This window comes from Hylaeus volcanicus, chromosome 2 (assembly GCF_026283585.1).
Source record: "Hylaeus volcanicus isolate JK05 chromosome 2, UHH_iyHylVolc1.0_haploid, whole genome shotgun sequence".
In the NCBI taxonomy this organism is placed as follows: Eukaryota; Metazoa; Arthropoda; class Insecta; order Hymenoptera; family Colletidae; genus Hylaeus; species Hylaeus volcanicus.
In genome coordinates this window covers 29832157-29848572 of record NC_071977.1, presented here as the reverse complement: position 1 = coordinate 29848572, position 16416 = coordinate 29832157, and the positions used below count along the sequence as shown (strand labels likewise).

Sequence of the window (16416 nt, the reverse complement as noted above, 5' to 3'; positions counted from 1 at the left end):
TAGCACAGCCTACGCGCTAGTCAGCCACAGTAGCACAGCCTACGCGCCGCGATTGGTCCGGGCTTTTCCGTTAATACCTCCTAAACAAAGCCTCAGGCAACATTTTCGCTAAGGAAAAAGTCATTTCAAATCGCCCTCGAACCACCCCTCTCCAGGATCTCCAACATTTTCGGGGCACCCTGTATCGTCGAAAACAATTTCGCGATTCGTTGACGCTGTCGCGGTCACCGGTTGCAAAAGTTCTAAGATCGACGAACCGCTCGCTGTAGTATCATTCTAGCTCTTCGCTCTTCGGTATTCAACTATACACAACGGCCTTTATAGTTACGTAAATTAATCGAATAGGCGTACTTCTTTTATTCGGTTGACGAACTTCATTATAGTTTTTATTTTTTACTCGATAGCGTCGATACCGCTAATTATGTAAACTCCGTGATACGGTATCGCCCGGCGCTCCGATCGAAAGTCGGGACCAGGAGTGAGTGATTGTCGCCGGACACGTTTCTGCGTGAAATTTATCGAGAGGGTCGGAAACGGTCGATACGGAAGAGAAATCGACTTCGTTCGGTGCTCTTAACGGACTTTTCGCCGCTTTCGAAATTCAGGTCGACGCATATTTCGCGACGAAGAAATGAAACGGTATCGAGGGTGACTCTTGTTCTTGGATGCACGGAAAGAATTCTTTCTTGGCGACGGGCTGTATCGTGTACCATTAATAATAAGAATAATAACAATAATTATAATAATAATAGTAATAATAATTAAAAATAATAATAATTATAGTAGAAATAATAGTAATAATAATAATAATAATAATAAATACTAATAATAAATAATAATCTACTTTTAGTCTGCACTGTATGCGTTGCACTGCACAATTTTTCTTTTTCTACGATATGTTTTGAACACAACACGAACTTTTTTACGGATATCGCAAGTAGTCTGCAGTTTAAGCAGTTTAATTGTCCTTTAAGCGTAGACAACGTGGACTCATTTTGGGCTATTTTTAAGAATGTTCACGGTTTCGAGATCAACCGATTTAACGTGGCAAGCCCTCTACAGCTACCCCGATCGTATTTTCTATCAGTTTCACCGAATCTCGTCGAATTTTCACTTCGCGGGTTGATCGATAGTTCGACTAGTTCGAGACAGCGAGTAGCTCGCTGTAATCTCAGATTAGCATTGCTCCGCGTGTAAAATCATTCGACAACGAAATTCGTTAAAAATCATTCGCGGTCTGTATCGACGAACAATCCGATTCCGTTCAAGTATTCCAAGTATTTAACCAAGAAATCGATACGAGACTAATCGATAAAGCCTAGAAGACTCGGGGATCGAATATCATAGGTTCGGAGAAGGTGTTGAATCGCAAACCGATTCTACGGCGAGCGGTCGGAACCCGTGGTTGCTCGTTGTAAAAATCGCGGCGATCTTTAGCTTGTCCCGTAGAAACGACTTTAGCTTCGACCAGTGTCAACCGTAGAAACAGGCCAGTCGCGAAGGAACCGATGCTCTTCTTCGTTGCGGAAGGTTGCTACCGCGCGCGGTAACGTAACGTAACGAGGGAGCCGTTAATCTAGCGTTAGGATACCAAGGATAAGCGACACGATACGACAAGCGGACAAAAATCGTGGCAGAGAAATGATTCCCCGGAAAAACCGAAACGCGCAGGGACGAGGCCGTCGAGGAAGAGTTTTCGAATCGTGACTGATCTCCCCTTCGCAATCCGGTCGCAATCGCCAGTCCGGTCATGGTATTTGCCTTACGGTCTGTCGAGGACGGAAGCCCAGACGTGTCCGTTAGAGGTTCTCCTCGAAGCGCGATTCGTCGAGACCGTCGTGAAAAGTGACGAGCTTTCAGAGCTGACTCGCAGCTATGTTATTGCATTTATCCAGTCGAGGTTTCTATTCCGTGTTTACATTTGGCTCGAGTGGAGCCAACGTAGAAAACGTTGAGGAGTCGAACGTAGAAAAGGGCAGAGAGTGAAAGAGAAAAAGTGGAAAAAAGCAATCGGCAGAAGCGTATCTTTCGTTCGTTTTGCCACGACGTTTAACAGACACAATTGCCAGATCTTCCGGCCGGACGTTCGATACGAATCGGTTCGCTCTAACTCCTTGATCGGTGCGCCGTCCGCGTGGACGCGCGACAGAGAATTCGCGTGAGATCGGTCCGAATCGGTACGCGAACGCTCGCACTTCCGATTCAAACGCACGTGCCACGAAATCGCATCGACGCGACGGGAGAACCTTTCTTCTCGGCTGTCGGCTGGTAACGAGCCGCGGGAAACGCTTCGGTGAACGCGTCGACGCGTTGAAAGGGCTTGTTTTCGCGGCACACAACGGGAATAATCACTATTTGCAGGACAACAGTCGGCGTTCGCGTGACGGGGAATCGAGCTGTCTCTTTGAGAGCCAGCCGACAACACCGACGGCTGGTAAAACCCGACGATTGTTGCCGTAGAAACGGCCATCGAGATCGTTGTTCGACCTTTTTTCGTCGAAGGACGGTTACGATGGTCGTCGAACCGGATGAATATTTTCAAAACTTACCGCTGTCGTCGATATTGTTTTCCGATGCGGCACGCGTACACTTTTTCCGTTACGAGTGGTCTCATAAGGTCGGTCGATAAATTTTATTCGAATGCTACGAAGGATCCTCGCCTCGATGGAAACCGATCTGGAGTAGCTGCGCGTTTACACGCTGGAATCTACCTATGTACTCGGCTAACATCGAGATGGGATCGAGTCGACAAATGTTCCGAACAAGATTTACTGTTCGGTCGTTCCAGAGCAGAAAGTACGATACCTATCGCGTTATAGTACAACCATAGGAGTTACCTTTCGATAAAACCTACGTCTTCTCGCGACCGCGATACGGTCGATACCTTACAAGGAAACCCATAGTATTACCTTATAATGGGATTTACCGTATGATTAGAGGGATAATCCTCGGTGTCGTTCTATGGTAGTCTCCGACATCATCTCGCGGTAGGTCGCGAAACGTCATTCTCTCCTAACGTCTACAATAGAGTCTACGATGAGATTCGAAATTAATCGACGTCTCGCCGAGTCCGCGACGCGACGGAAAAATCCACTTATTTAGTAACACTTTATTTACCGAGATCGTATATACAGGATTTTCCATTCCAGTGTTTACCTTCTGACATTTATATATTATTCGGTGTAGCGGGGTAAAATTCGCTACTCGATGACATTCGTTATTTTTAACAATGCACTTTTCCCGACGGTCAGGACTCTAACGCTGCTTCGGAGCCATCGACAAAGGATTCCGACAGCGATTAACGATAAGTTATGAATGCGGCAACGGACCCTGATAATTATTAGCAGAGTATAAGCGATGGTTATCGGCGCGCGACGATTTAATTATTTGACGTTAATGCGGTTCGCAGTTTCAACAATGCCATCGAACGACCGGCCCCGCTGCTCCTCCGGTTGTTCGCCTTTGTTTCGCGGATCGTTAATCGAAGTCACCGACCCCTACCGTTTCGTGAAGGTGGAGTTGTGTGGGATACGCGGAACCGAGTCTGCTAATGGAAAAACCGTAAATCGAAACGTCTGCGAGTGAATAATCCAGGCTCCCTCGAAATATAGGACACGTAACGCGTTCAACGGCCATCGTATCACCCGTACGTGGATGACGGAGCTTTTCACCGAGGAACTTCAACGATTTATTCTAACCCTTTATAGGGCAGAACTCACTGGGCATTTTTTTTTTAACTTTCTTTGTGAACGAGCGTAGGAACTTGAAAATACACAATACCTGTCCCTTCCTTAGTGGTAAAACAATGAATACCAGTGATCTGTAAAGGTTCGAGGGCTAAGCCTTGACGTAAATTTTGACGAGAATACAAATATAAATTAATAAATTGTCTCGAGACAGAATTCTCGGAATTTCAGCCCTGTAGATATCGAATGATTGCACAAGTTCGTGACCGATTTGAAAATGAAGTTCAATGTGTTAAATTTCAAAGGATATGATTTTATTAATCAATTATGTAGTCGGCAGTCTTTGATACGATCTAATTTTGCACGTGATACTATAACCTATTCGGTGGGTAAACCAAACCAAAGAAAAACACGAGTTGTCGCAGCAACGTCTACGATAAACGAACTCGTGCAATCGTCCAATATTTCCACGCGAACGAACCCGGTGGCAGTGAACGCGTTAACGTCCACGAAACTACTCATGTACCTAATTATAATCGTTAACCGCGTCCTCTGAAATTCTCGACTCGCGACGTTCCTTTCGTGCCTAGAATTTTATTGCAGATTCGCGCTCGGCTATCCATTAAAGTCCGATGAAACGTGGTCACGGGATCCCGGGAAAAATTCATTTCGAGACCGGAATACTTCGATAATATCGTTGGCCGCGCGTTCGCTCGTTTGATCGCCGTCGCCGTGGGTTCGAATGCAATCTCGAGCCTCGATCGACCCCGAAAAAAATATCGTCCGTCGCTGTCGATCGCGATGCGAAAGGACAACGCGAAAAAACACAATTTTTTTGTCCGCGAGTCGTTGTAGGACTCGTCGACTATCGCGAGGAGACCTGCGGGCCCGATCGATCGATCGATCGGCAACGTTTTGCGGAGGAGAAAGGCTAGTCCGTGAAACAGCGAAGCGATGACGATGGAACAGCGACGACCGCGCGGACGTCGGTTTCTAGTCGTGATCGTTGCCGAAAAGGAAGAAAAATAGAAAGAAAGTCGAGAAAGGTGAGCGGAAAAAGGAAACGGAGCGAGGCGTATCGATTTCGTTCGACCCGATTATCGACTACGAGATTCCTCGCGGAGAGGGTTACGGTTCCGCGCGGGCTACACACATGCGCACACCTACGTCAATTGTGCACGCGAAGGTGCACGCGAAGGTGCACGACGACATACATTCGCAACCGACTTCGTAAAATTTCATCCCTTCCTCTCTTTCTGTATACGTACACATATGTATATACGTATGTATGCGTGTGTGCGTGCGTGTGTGGGGAGGTGTGCGCGCGCGTGTGTGTATATACACACACACACACATATTACACATGGGATACGTACACAGGCTCATCGTATACACGATGTTCCGAACGATCGAGCAATACGATTTGTATTACCGTGTATAATGTAATGTATTCGATTCTGCACAATGTCGTATGTACTTTGGATGTAGTGAAGGGTTTTTCACGACTGATACGAGATTAAAGAATAAAAATAGCTTTTGTATTACTCGCCGTTTTCTTTTCTCGTAACTCGAGCCCCTTCCGATCACGTTTCCCGTTCTCCAGCTGTAGCCAGCCAACGGATCCGCGCGATTTAGGAACTTTCTCGAGGCGAAGGACACCGATGAGTCGAACAGGTGAAATTTCTCGACTGCCGCGAGACAATTAAGGACAAACTTTTCGCTCCGGTGATTTTGACTTCCGGTTATTCTACGCTCGATACGGGATCCTCAATTTTCGTCGCGGTTGCCTCCGAGGCGAAAATGATACGTGCATTTTTCAACGATACTCGCTTGCTCTTTACCGTTGTCGTTTTCAATTCGCGAATTTGATCGCGCCCCGGCACTCGTACGCTAACGTTCCTTTTATTTCGATTTCTTTTTCGTTCTCATCCCGGCACGCCGAGCGTAGTTCTCGCTGGGCGAAAATAAAATTCCGGAAACGTCCACCTTTTAAAGAGTGGATTACCCCCCCCCCCCCCCCATACGAATGTCGGAAATAAAATATAGTCGCTGGCACGGCGGTGTTCAATTTTTTGGAAAATTGCAAAGCAGTCGCGTTAGTTCCAGCTCGTTAAGCTTTACGATTTCGAAAAATACGCGCGTAGTAAACTGACGGAGTCGGGAATACCGGAACCGGGGAATCACGATATTCCTGGGCGGTTATTTAAACAGAGACCCGTCCGGAGGCTCCCGAGCGATCGCAATTTCCCGCTGGACGAGCCCTTGAGCAAGAAGGGGCGCATTTTAAGCGAGAGAAACAACTGCAAGGAACGGTCCTGGATTCGGAGTCCGCGACGCTCGATTTCGCTCGACTGCGCGGAATCTTCGCGACGCATCGACTTTGCCTGTAGCGAAAACAACGCCGTATTCCTCCGTGTTTGTTTAAACGCACCGTGAAAATAATTGGCTGGCTTCTAAATCTTCCTCCCGTGAGAACGATACGTAAGGTTATGGAATAAGTAACGGTATGCACACGAATGACGGACTACGGAGCGAGGATCGATGGAATCGTAGCGCGAAACGTTCGATCTAGGAAACACGGTAGGGTGACGCGGATCCTTCGACGGGGCGAACGAACATTCGGAGAGAAGTAGCTCGCTCGGCAACCGTAAAGTCGGCCGAGAAAGATGGAAGCAATAACGCTGAAATAGTGCCACGAGGTCGGTACTCCCCATCAAATTTCATTTTTCCAACGGACCTTCGGAGAATCGGCGCATCGTCGGACTCCTCGTGTCCGTTTCCACGGACCAACTCCACCTCACCGTCGACGGAACGTTGGAAGAATTTGTTCGCGCGGACGATCCATGGGTTCGCGCGAAGAACCGAGAGTGACGATTGCGAAATATCGAATACGATTCTTGAAAAATGATCGCGTCGTTCTCTCGAACGTTATCCTTTCTATCGGTGTTACGAATAAATTACGCTTTCATCGAATACAGTAAAAACTGGGCGAGACAGTGTGTGTGTAACGGTGTCTATTCTATTCTATTCTGTGTTCACATTTGGCTCGAGTCGAACGTAAAAAAGGACAGGGAGGAAAGAAAAGCAGTTATTAGATCGTGTTACACCGACAAGAAAAGGTTTTTAGGTGTCCATCTCCGATTGTTTCGATTTTTTGGATATTTTTAAGGATCGAAAAATAAGGTATACGTATTTTTTTATATTGGCCCGATCGACATCTTGCAATTTATCCAGTCGATCCTGTCTTGAACTTATCCAGTCTTTACTGTACTTACGTCAACGAAGACTTCGTCGAAAACAGCGTTCATTTCTCGCGGGGTAATGGAATTTCACCGACTAAAAGAAACTAAAGTACACGTGAAAGTCTATAAAGCACGAATTATATCGATGCAAGCGATTACCTCGCCGCGAAAGAAGCTTAAGGGTTTCCTCAGGGAGCCCTTTCGCTTCGAGAAGCTTATCCTAAAGGTAAACATACGTATATACGCGCGTCGAGGAAGATGTACGGATCGCCGTTTAATTTCCTGCTATTGGAACGGATAGCGGACACGGTGGATTAACGGATTCACGCCGACGCGGTCGGTGCTATTTGTGGTTCTCGCCATGGGGCGGCGCGGTGGTACGCGCTATCTGATAGACGCGCGAGCGTGAGCCACCGGTGGTACACGCCGCCCGATGGGACATATAATTGCGATCGATCGCAAGATCATTCTCCACGACCGCGACGGCTGCGAGGAAAGAATAGGTGAGTCTATATTAACAATGATCGAATTAACGTTTCGAAAATAGAATTAGTCAACTCGCAGAACAGAATTCTATCTTCGTCGCATCGAATCGAGAATTTTCGAACGAAAACCTCTTCGAATAAACCGCGCGCGGTCGGTGCAGCGGAACCGACGAACATCGACGCGTAATTCCTTGGTGTTCGACAACGCGAAATTTGTCGACCGTCGAACGAGTGGTAGCAAGCTCGAAAAGCGTTGCGGTGTTTCGCAGCGGGACGGTTTACGGGACGTCGAACATTTACGCGGGTGAACGTGCTAGATTTTCAAGTCGAGATAAAACGTTCGACGAAATTAGCCGACGCTTCTCGGACATTTTCTAAGCGATACTTTTCGTTGCACGAGGTACCGTTTTCGTTCCGACATCGACGCGATTCGAATTCGTTTCCGAAAAGTCTCTTCATCGAACTCTCGAATGGTAAAAAGTACGTCGAAGTCGTTAACCGATGGGTCTTTGGTACTGGCAGTCGAATCGTATCGGAGTAATTATCGAAACGGGAAAAGCTCTGTCATCGTACACCGTGCGATCGTTAATTAGATGTAATTACCGTCGCGGGTCTCGGTTTCGCGTGTACAACGCCACCTGCTCGTCGGAAACGCGAGAATTGTTTTTCTCTCGTGGTAAAAAAGACGTGTCTCGTCGACGTGAGTGTCGTCGAACCGAAATCATCGCTCGGTTCCCGGTCAGCGAAGTTTCGAGACTGTTTCGGAGAAGTTAAAAGAGGGTGAAACGATCCCCGACGGAAGAATCATTCGGTAACTAGAACTCGATCCAACGAGGATAATAGCTTTTTAGTTTAGCCGCTCCACTAGTTCGCGCTACGCCAAACCGACGTCCTCCTCCTCGTCAACATAGTTCGAGAATTTTTGGCCGTTACGCGTACGATTCGCCGAGCAAACTTGTTCCGGTAAGAAAAATTTTTATTCGATTCTCCGTACCGATATCATCCGACGACTCTCGTAAAGCGACTTCTTCATCTTCTCCGTCGCGATCTCCTTCCTCTTTTTTCACCCCACAGATCCCTTCGTTCTTTGGCGACCCGCATCTTCTCCGTGTCCGACTCGTCTCTTTTCTTCCGTCGTTTCGCGGGCCAGTTTCGACGTTGGCCTTTCATACACTCGGCGCTCGATTCTTACAGGATTTTACGAGTCGGCGTACCTCCGGTCGTAAAGAAACTTTTCAGATCGAGTTCCTTACCCTCTTTATCGTCGTTCGTCCGTATCCCAGGATTCGTTCCTAATGCTCGTTCCACGCCGCTGTTTCGTTTCGTCCAGTGACATCGACCCTCTCCCCTTCTCCACAGAACTGCTTCTTCCGAGTTGTCCTCTTGTTTAATTTCCGTGTCATCATCGAGCTCGACGATCCTTCCTTTTCTTCGCTGCGACCTGTCCTTCTTACGACGTCTTCGCTTTCGAAGATGCGCGCGTATTGTTCTCGGAATAGATCTCGCCGGGAAGAGGTGAAAGACTTTCTTTTGCCTCTTTTCTCGTTCAATCGTTCCGCTCGCTCGTCTTTCTCGCTTATCGACTTATAATTCGCTCTGCTATCGAAACGACGACGACTACGATTACGGAACGAATAGTTTCTGTTTTCGTTTCTTGATTTTGCAAATTCGCGCACGATTCTTTCGATCGTTACAGATCATTTTCAAGCAACGTTCGCTCCCCGTTTGGAAATGCGTAAAAGATGACCGACGACTAGACGAAGAATTCCTTCGGTAAACACGGTTGGTAGGCAATAATTGTACCCGGTCGAAAGACACTTTCCGGCATAGCGAATCGTCGCTATCGGTTACGCGTACTCAGTTCGACCCACTTTCTCGAGCTCTGCTGGAATGGAAAATGATCAAGCTATCTCCGCACGCTTCGGTGCGTCTCTGCGGCAACCGATCGACGCGTTTAACGCGCAGGTTCGCGGGCGCATCGCGAAAACGTAAAATTTCTCGCAAAGTATTCTCTCGATTACGATTATCCTTCGAGAGGAATTCGAATGTCGGCGGAGCCATTGCGGCGACCGCGAAGATAATAATGAGAATGATTACGGGCACTGATACCCTCGACATCAAATACAATAACAAAAAAAAGAAAAAGAAAAAGAAAAATCAAAATAATGGTAACAAGCATTTTGCTGCAATCGCTATGACTGAATTTTTGAATGCCGAAATGAATTCATGAAAAAAGATTGACAGGTATGGATCGATATAGAAAATATTAGTGTTTCTAACTAGCCTTCTCGGAATAGAAAATTTCAGATATTCCGCGTCCGCGGTCAACTCGTTACGCGGTTAACGAGAATCGGCTCGCCCAGAGGTAAAACGTAAGTAACGTTGTTTGAAACGCCATTTAAATTCAAAGCTCCGTTGGACAGTGCTGCGCGAAGCAGAAATTTCCATTCGCAGCTGCTTCCTGCTCAGCGTTTTCCGCGCTGCGTTCCGACGCGTCGAGACGACCAACCCTTCCACCTTCCAGTTACGCTCCAAAGACTCGTAGCTGCCTCTCGCTCGATCGGCCACGACACTTTTTCGAATAGTCTAACCATCCCGCGACGAAACGCGACTCGAATTTTCGACGGAACATCGGCTCCGTTCCTTCTTCGACCGCTTCTTCCGACCGAAACATCGCGAAACCATTAAACGCGACTTTTTGTGTTTATATTCTATTGGTTTCTCTTTTTTAGAAATAGAAGGTACTTGAGAGAGGTGGTTTGATGTCTGATTCGAAACAACTTTTTCCTTAGCGAAAATGTTGTCCAAGTCGGAAACGGTCGGAAACGGTCGATACGGAAGAGAAATCGACTTCGTTCGGTGCTCTTAACGGACTTTTCGCCGCTTTCGAAATTCAGGTCGACGCATATTTCGCGACGAAGAAATGAAACGGTATCGAGGTCGTTAAGGAGATATTAACAGAAAACCGCGACCAATCACAGCGCGTAGCCTACGGTACCGTGGCTGACTAGCGCGTGGCCTATACTACTGCGGCTGGCTAGCGCGTAGCCTACACTACTGTGGGCGCTCCACCGGCTTTTCTGTTAATATCTCCTTAACGAAGCCTCGGACAAAATTTTCGCTAAGAAAAAAGTTGTTTCAAATCACCCCTCGAACCACCTCTTTCAAGGACCTCGAACATTCTTGGGACACCCTTCACAGTTGGATAAGAATAGACAATTTACCGCGACATGGTCCACATTTTTTTCTTTTCACTCTAATTTCCGCCTTCATTACTCAAAGAAATCGCGATGAAACGTTCGCATCCGATAGGCGCGAATAATGTCTCGATGAAAAGCAAACGAAGAACTCGACACGCTTCGATAGGCCAATCGAACAGCTCGCTTCCGTTTGATGGGAGAAAGTATTTAAAATGGTATCGGATGCGCGAAACAATTTCGTGCCCGGATTCGGACAATTCCCGGTAATAAGCGTGCCTAACTACGAGCGGCGCTCGAATTGAAATGCTGCGGTCGGTCGACGGAGCAACGAGGCCGTGGTACGAAAATGCTGAAAGAGGCGAGAGAAAAAGTTCCGAAAGCCACCGGAGATTTAACTATTCCGACGCGACGAGTGTCCATTGACGATTCCACGTGAAATTATCGCGTGTCTCGATGCGACGCGACGGCACGCATCAGTTATTAACATCGAAAAGTTACGTACTTCATTTCTACGAATGGACTTTATTATTATAATCGACGTGGACGGCCAGCAAACGAGCCGCGTTTCGTTTAATGACTCGTTCGGACTCGTTCGGACTCGTTACATGGAGTTTATCTAAACGACGAATTACAATATACAGTCTGTCACGTAAATGTGTCCGAGTGTATGTTTGTATAAATATGTCCATATAAATATACCCCATGTATAAGCTTATTATACATATTTATAACGAAAAATTCATGTGGTGATACCGAAATTATTATTCAACTCGATCAAACTTCTTCGATATACACAGAGGGTACGAATATTTATGGGATCGACTGTATGCAACGTGCGCGATAGATGAAGGACGTCTTAAGGCTCTTGGCTACGTGCGTGGACGTTTAGTTTTTTTATATATTATTATTACAACTATAAAAAGTTATAATGGAAAGAACAAAAATTTGATAACAACAAAAAAGAAATCGTCCCTGAGGAGGTTAATGGACCGAACAGGGAACAGTAGCGCGATTCCTTCTCTTTCGTTTTTCTTCCGCACGCTGGCCCGTTTCCGTCCCGGATTGTCCCAGGGGCAACATCCGCGCGAGATCCCCTCGAGCTGAAAAGATACCGAGGACGGGGAAAAGGAAGACGGTCCCGAAGGCGAAGCTTCTTTTCTCGAAGAGCGCACATAAATACAGGCGCGAGCAAATACAGAAGCGGATGTCAAAGTTTATTTCGCGAGCAGCCCGGGGTTGGTCCGCCGGAGCACGCCCGGAGATTTACGGAGAAGGGCATGCCGTTCTTTGCATCTCGGCTGCTTCTCGCTCCTCGAGACTCGAAAGGTTATCGTATTCCCATCTGTGTAACGCGCGGTTTGCTAGCCGGAGCCACGCGACGCTGCTATCCATCGAAATTCTCTAATCGGCGAACCGTGAACCGTTCGTTTCGACGGTTCGTCGGTAGCCCGAGTTTCCTCGCGTGCGATGGGAAACACGAGAAAGCCGACACGCGACCCGAGAATCCGCTGCGTTGGCGTGGATAGGCTTAACTCGATGGCTCGAGGAAAATCTGGTACCGTTCGATCGGTAGACGCGACGAATCGTAAAGTCGAGGATTACCGTCTCGGTCGAGTTCGCGCTCGTTCCAAACGCGAGCCTCGATGCCTTTGGTCCGCGATGTATACGGAAACGCGTGCAGGGGATAAAGGTGTTCAGAGATTAACGCGGTTACGTTCGGTGTTTGGCGTAATCGTAATCATAATTACGATTACGATTGTAATCAAATGTTTTCGAGTTGCGATTACGATCGTAGTTTCAGGTGTTCTCAAACAAAGACATTTTTTGCCTCAAAGGCGACTTCAGATTCGTGTTCCTCGCCCTCAAAAAACGTAGAAAACCAGACTTTCGTCGAAATAAAAAATTTTAAAATGTTACCCTATCTAGGCGTCCTACCTTATTGGCATGAATTATTTTAACCGAAAATTTTTAATTTTTAATTTTGACGAAATCATGGTTTTCTAGGTTTTTCGAGGGCGAGGGACACAAATCTGAAGTCGGTTTTTAGGTAAAAAATGTCGCAAATTTTTCTGCGATTACGATAACGATTGTAATCGTAATCGCAACTCTGAAACATTCGATTACAAACGTAATCGTAATTATCAAGTTTTCCAGTAAAATTTCAAAATAAAAACCGAAGCGATACATTCGGCCGACTACGTTCGAATTTGAAAATGTTCATCGCAAACGCGCGTTCTCGAATAATATCGGCGTCGCAGCAGGGTCGAAAGAAAGGGTTAAAGAGCATCGCAGTCGGCGAGCGATCGCGCGACGACACGCGGCGAAAGAATCTTGAGGTTGACCCAGTTGAGCACGGTCATCGATGCGAAGAAGGTCGGCCGTCTAAGAAGTTGAAAGATTTTGCTCGAAGAAGTTAGTTGAGCGAAGAATGATAAGAAGGAACGGCCTCGAGTAAGCGGCGAGGACGCGTCGGTAGCCGTGCCGTTATTTCCCACGAGCTCCGTTTTCCTCTGGACGCCGGCCGCTCTTCAACCACCGCCAAAAGTATCGCGGAAACTACCTCGAAAACGCTTTGTGAAAGTTTCTCGCTAGCGCGCGAGAACGCGGCCCGCTTAATGCCCCTACCCACCCCGTCATCGCCACCGCCAACCCCTACGCCACGCCTCGCCGGCTCCTTTTCCTCTTTTCACGATCCTTTCCACCTTTTAACCTCGTCGCTTAATTCGCGCGAACGCGGACTTTTCTCTTCTTTCAGCGTCCCCTTTCGAAAGGAAAGTATCCGCCGCACGCGATCCGTTTCCACCTTTTCAACGCCTCGCTCGTCTCGCGTTCGATTTTTCCTTCGCTTTTCGCTCGTTGTCCGACTATAGACGTCGAACACAGATTCCAGAGGCTTCTAATTTGCTGTGAAACGAGGACACCGTGGAAGGTCGCAATTATACGATTGCAGGAACCGACGCCTAACGAATGTCAAAGGAGAAGGTCGCGATATAAGGTAAAACCATCAGCGAAACAGAGTACGTGAAACGTAACTCGGATAATTCGACGAATATTCCCGGAAGTATGATCGAAATTGTTCCGACGTTCCCATTTAATTCCGCCGCTCGAATTTCTCATCCGTCGAGCTGCCACCGATTCGCTCTCCGCTCTTCCGTTTAAAAGGCTAACGCCAAATCGAACGAGCGGATAAAACTCGCGAAAACTCGTTTCCCTGAACGTCTTCCCGATAGATTCGGAAGCGTTAATCGAGAGGCTCGGAGAAGCTGCTCTCGCACGAACCGACGATATTGCCACCGGAGTCCCTGCCCGCGACATAAATCATCCGGTGATCCACGCGTTGCACGCTCGAAAAATATATTGCGGAGACACGCGTTTATCGCGTAAACGTCAGCCGTTGGTATCGCGATTTCAAAAGTTGTAACGAGCGAATGTATTATATTTATCGTCCCCCGGCGCGCTGGTGCTTTCTCCGCTCTCCACTTTTACCATCCTCGGGCATTTTACAGCCTCGGGCTGTTTCTCGTTGTCGCGGATCTCGATTCGAGCCGTGTAATTCTTTCGTCGACGTTTAACGAGCGTTCGTTTTCGCGTTCGGGACCGACTACTGAAATAGTTCGTCGTAATATATATATACCGAAGGTAACCGCGTGTGCTTTCAATATTTTCCACGGCTCGGATCTACCGTGATAAAGAGAAACGGTCCGGGTCGCGCTGCAAACGCGACTACCCAATGGGATTGGTTTCTCTCGCGCCGTCTGTTTCCCACTCGATAAACGCTAGACAAGAATTCCTCTACCGACTGCCGTTCATCCCCGACTCGCGCCATGTCCCATGCTTGTACGCGCAAATCTATACTATTTTAACACTCTCGGTGATAGACGTACACGGGAAGATACAAAAATAAAATATTGTTGTTGTACAATTGGAAGCTACCAGTGAAGAGCGTAACTGTACCAATAACCACAGATTTCGTGCGATTAAAATTTCAAGTTCCATTACAAAACGTTACGAAAATTGTTAACGGCAACTGAAAATTAACCCATTGCACTCGAGGCCTTTTTTTCTGGTATCTATCGAGATGCTTTCTTAGCGTTCTATTGCCACGAATGCTAAGATGATCTCTTAAATCTCTAAACTTGAGATTTGTGAGTCAGGTCACCTTTGCCTCAACGACAATCATTTTATCGGCACTTTGAGTTCGAAAGAAATGAAACCTAAAGAAAACCTAGTGGCGACAAAGTCACCTCTCGAGCGCAAAGGGTTAACTCATAGCTCGGGTACCTCGGGATGACTGAATCCGTACCGTAGCTGTGTGAACGCGTGCTGCAGCCCCCTGAGGGCACGGATGACGTGGCGATCGACTCGTTAAAGACATTTACGCAGGCGATTAAACATAACTGCGACGAGAATCCTGGTTAAAAAATGATTCTCAGCGTCGAGTTACGGTCGGGAGCATTTCTCAGGGATGCTTTCTCAGGGATGCTTTCTCACGGGGTAACGGAAAATACGTTGCGGGAACGTTCGCGATTAATTAATCAAAAAAGCGTCAGCGAGAAGAAGGGGACGCGCAAGCTTCGTCGCGACGTTTCTCCGGGAATAGTGGAAACTCGGCTGGCTGGAAAATTCGCGGCAGGTAATGCCGGGCTTTCTGATCGAGTGACTCGATAAATCGTTCCGGAATCGGGAGAAGAGCAGCGTCTATGACGAGGAGTCTGAGAGGTCTTGTTTCCTTGCCGGCGGGTATCACGGAGCTCGGGGATAGACAATGATAAGAAAGAATGGCCTCGGGTAAACGCGAGGACACACCGGGACCATAAATTCCCTCGACGAATCGTTCGCTTCTACCGTCTTTCTTTCTCCCTTCCATTTTCCTCTATTTTCCCGTTCTCTCTCGTCGTTGGTCCACCGGCGTCGCGTGCCAATTATACAACACGGTCGATGCAGCTTCGATCAAGATCTTCGGAGTCGGTCGTCGCGATAATATCGTTCGCGTTAATTCGAACGCGAAACCGTTTCGACGATGTCATCGACGGAACCCGTTGATTCTCCGACGCGTATTCCAAGATGTTGATAGCGCCTGGTTTTCTATACCCGGTAATGCGATTCCCAGCGTATCGCGTGATTTATCGAGCTCGATGTATCAGAGTCGGCCAGCGCTCGGCATAGCGATGCGCGCCGTCGCGCGTTGTTTCAACCGAGAGGGAAATAGCCACATTCGTCAACCGACTGACTCGGTCGTGATGTTTAGGGCAGTTGGAGAGCCGTTTCGACCCGGAATTCGCCAACTCGTGGCGCGCGTTGCGGTCGGCGGATCGAATTAATCCCGTTAAACAGGCTCGCGCGCGTTTCTCGAACCATGGAAAGTATTATCCACAAACGACGTACTCGTTGGCGATGAACGATAGTCCGCGAAACTCGACGTTACTTAGGTACTCATTTTACGGCGGTATCGATAGGTTTAGAGTCAACGATCGCGAACAGAAGAGTTATCGGCTCAAAACGAAGGATACGAAGAAGATCAAGGATACACGGTGGAGGCTACATGGTGGAATCGTTGATTAATCAGTAAGTAGTTTAAATCAATTCGTTACTGCCTCGAACTTTCGAATCTCAGTATTTTCTTTTTTCAAACGCGTTTTCCTCGACTTTGTTTGAGTTCGTGTACATTCCAGCTCAAAAACTTGTTACCTAATCATTTCGAGAATCGACAGTTTCTTTACACGTGTAATTAGGCCCGATGTGAATCTAGATTTGGAGTAATGTCGTTGTTTAAAGTATTTTTTTGTTACAAAGGAAGTTATGA

At 47.4% G+C, this 16416-nt stretch overlaps 1 long non-coding RNA gene across 1 annotated transcript in view; it reads right to left on the bottom strand.

Moving 5' to 3' along the window:
- Positions 1 to 16416, bottom strand: part of LOC128872347 (uncharacterized) — a 142852-nt gene that overhangs the window by 74132 nt on the left and 52304 nt on the right. The window lies entirely within an intron of this gene.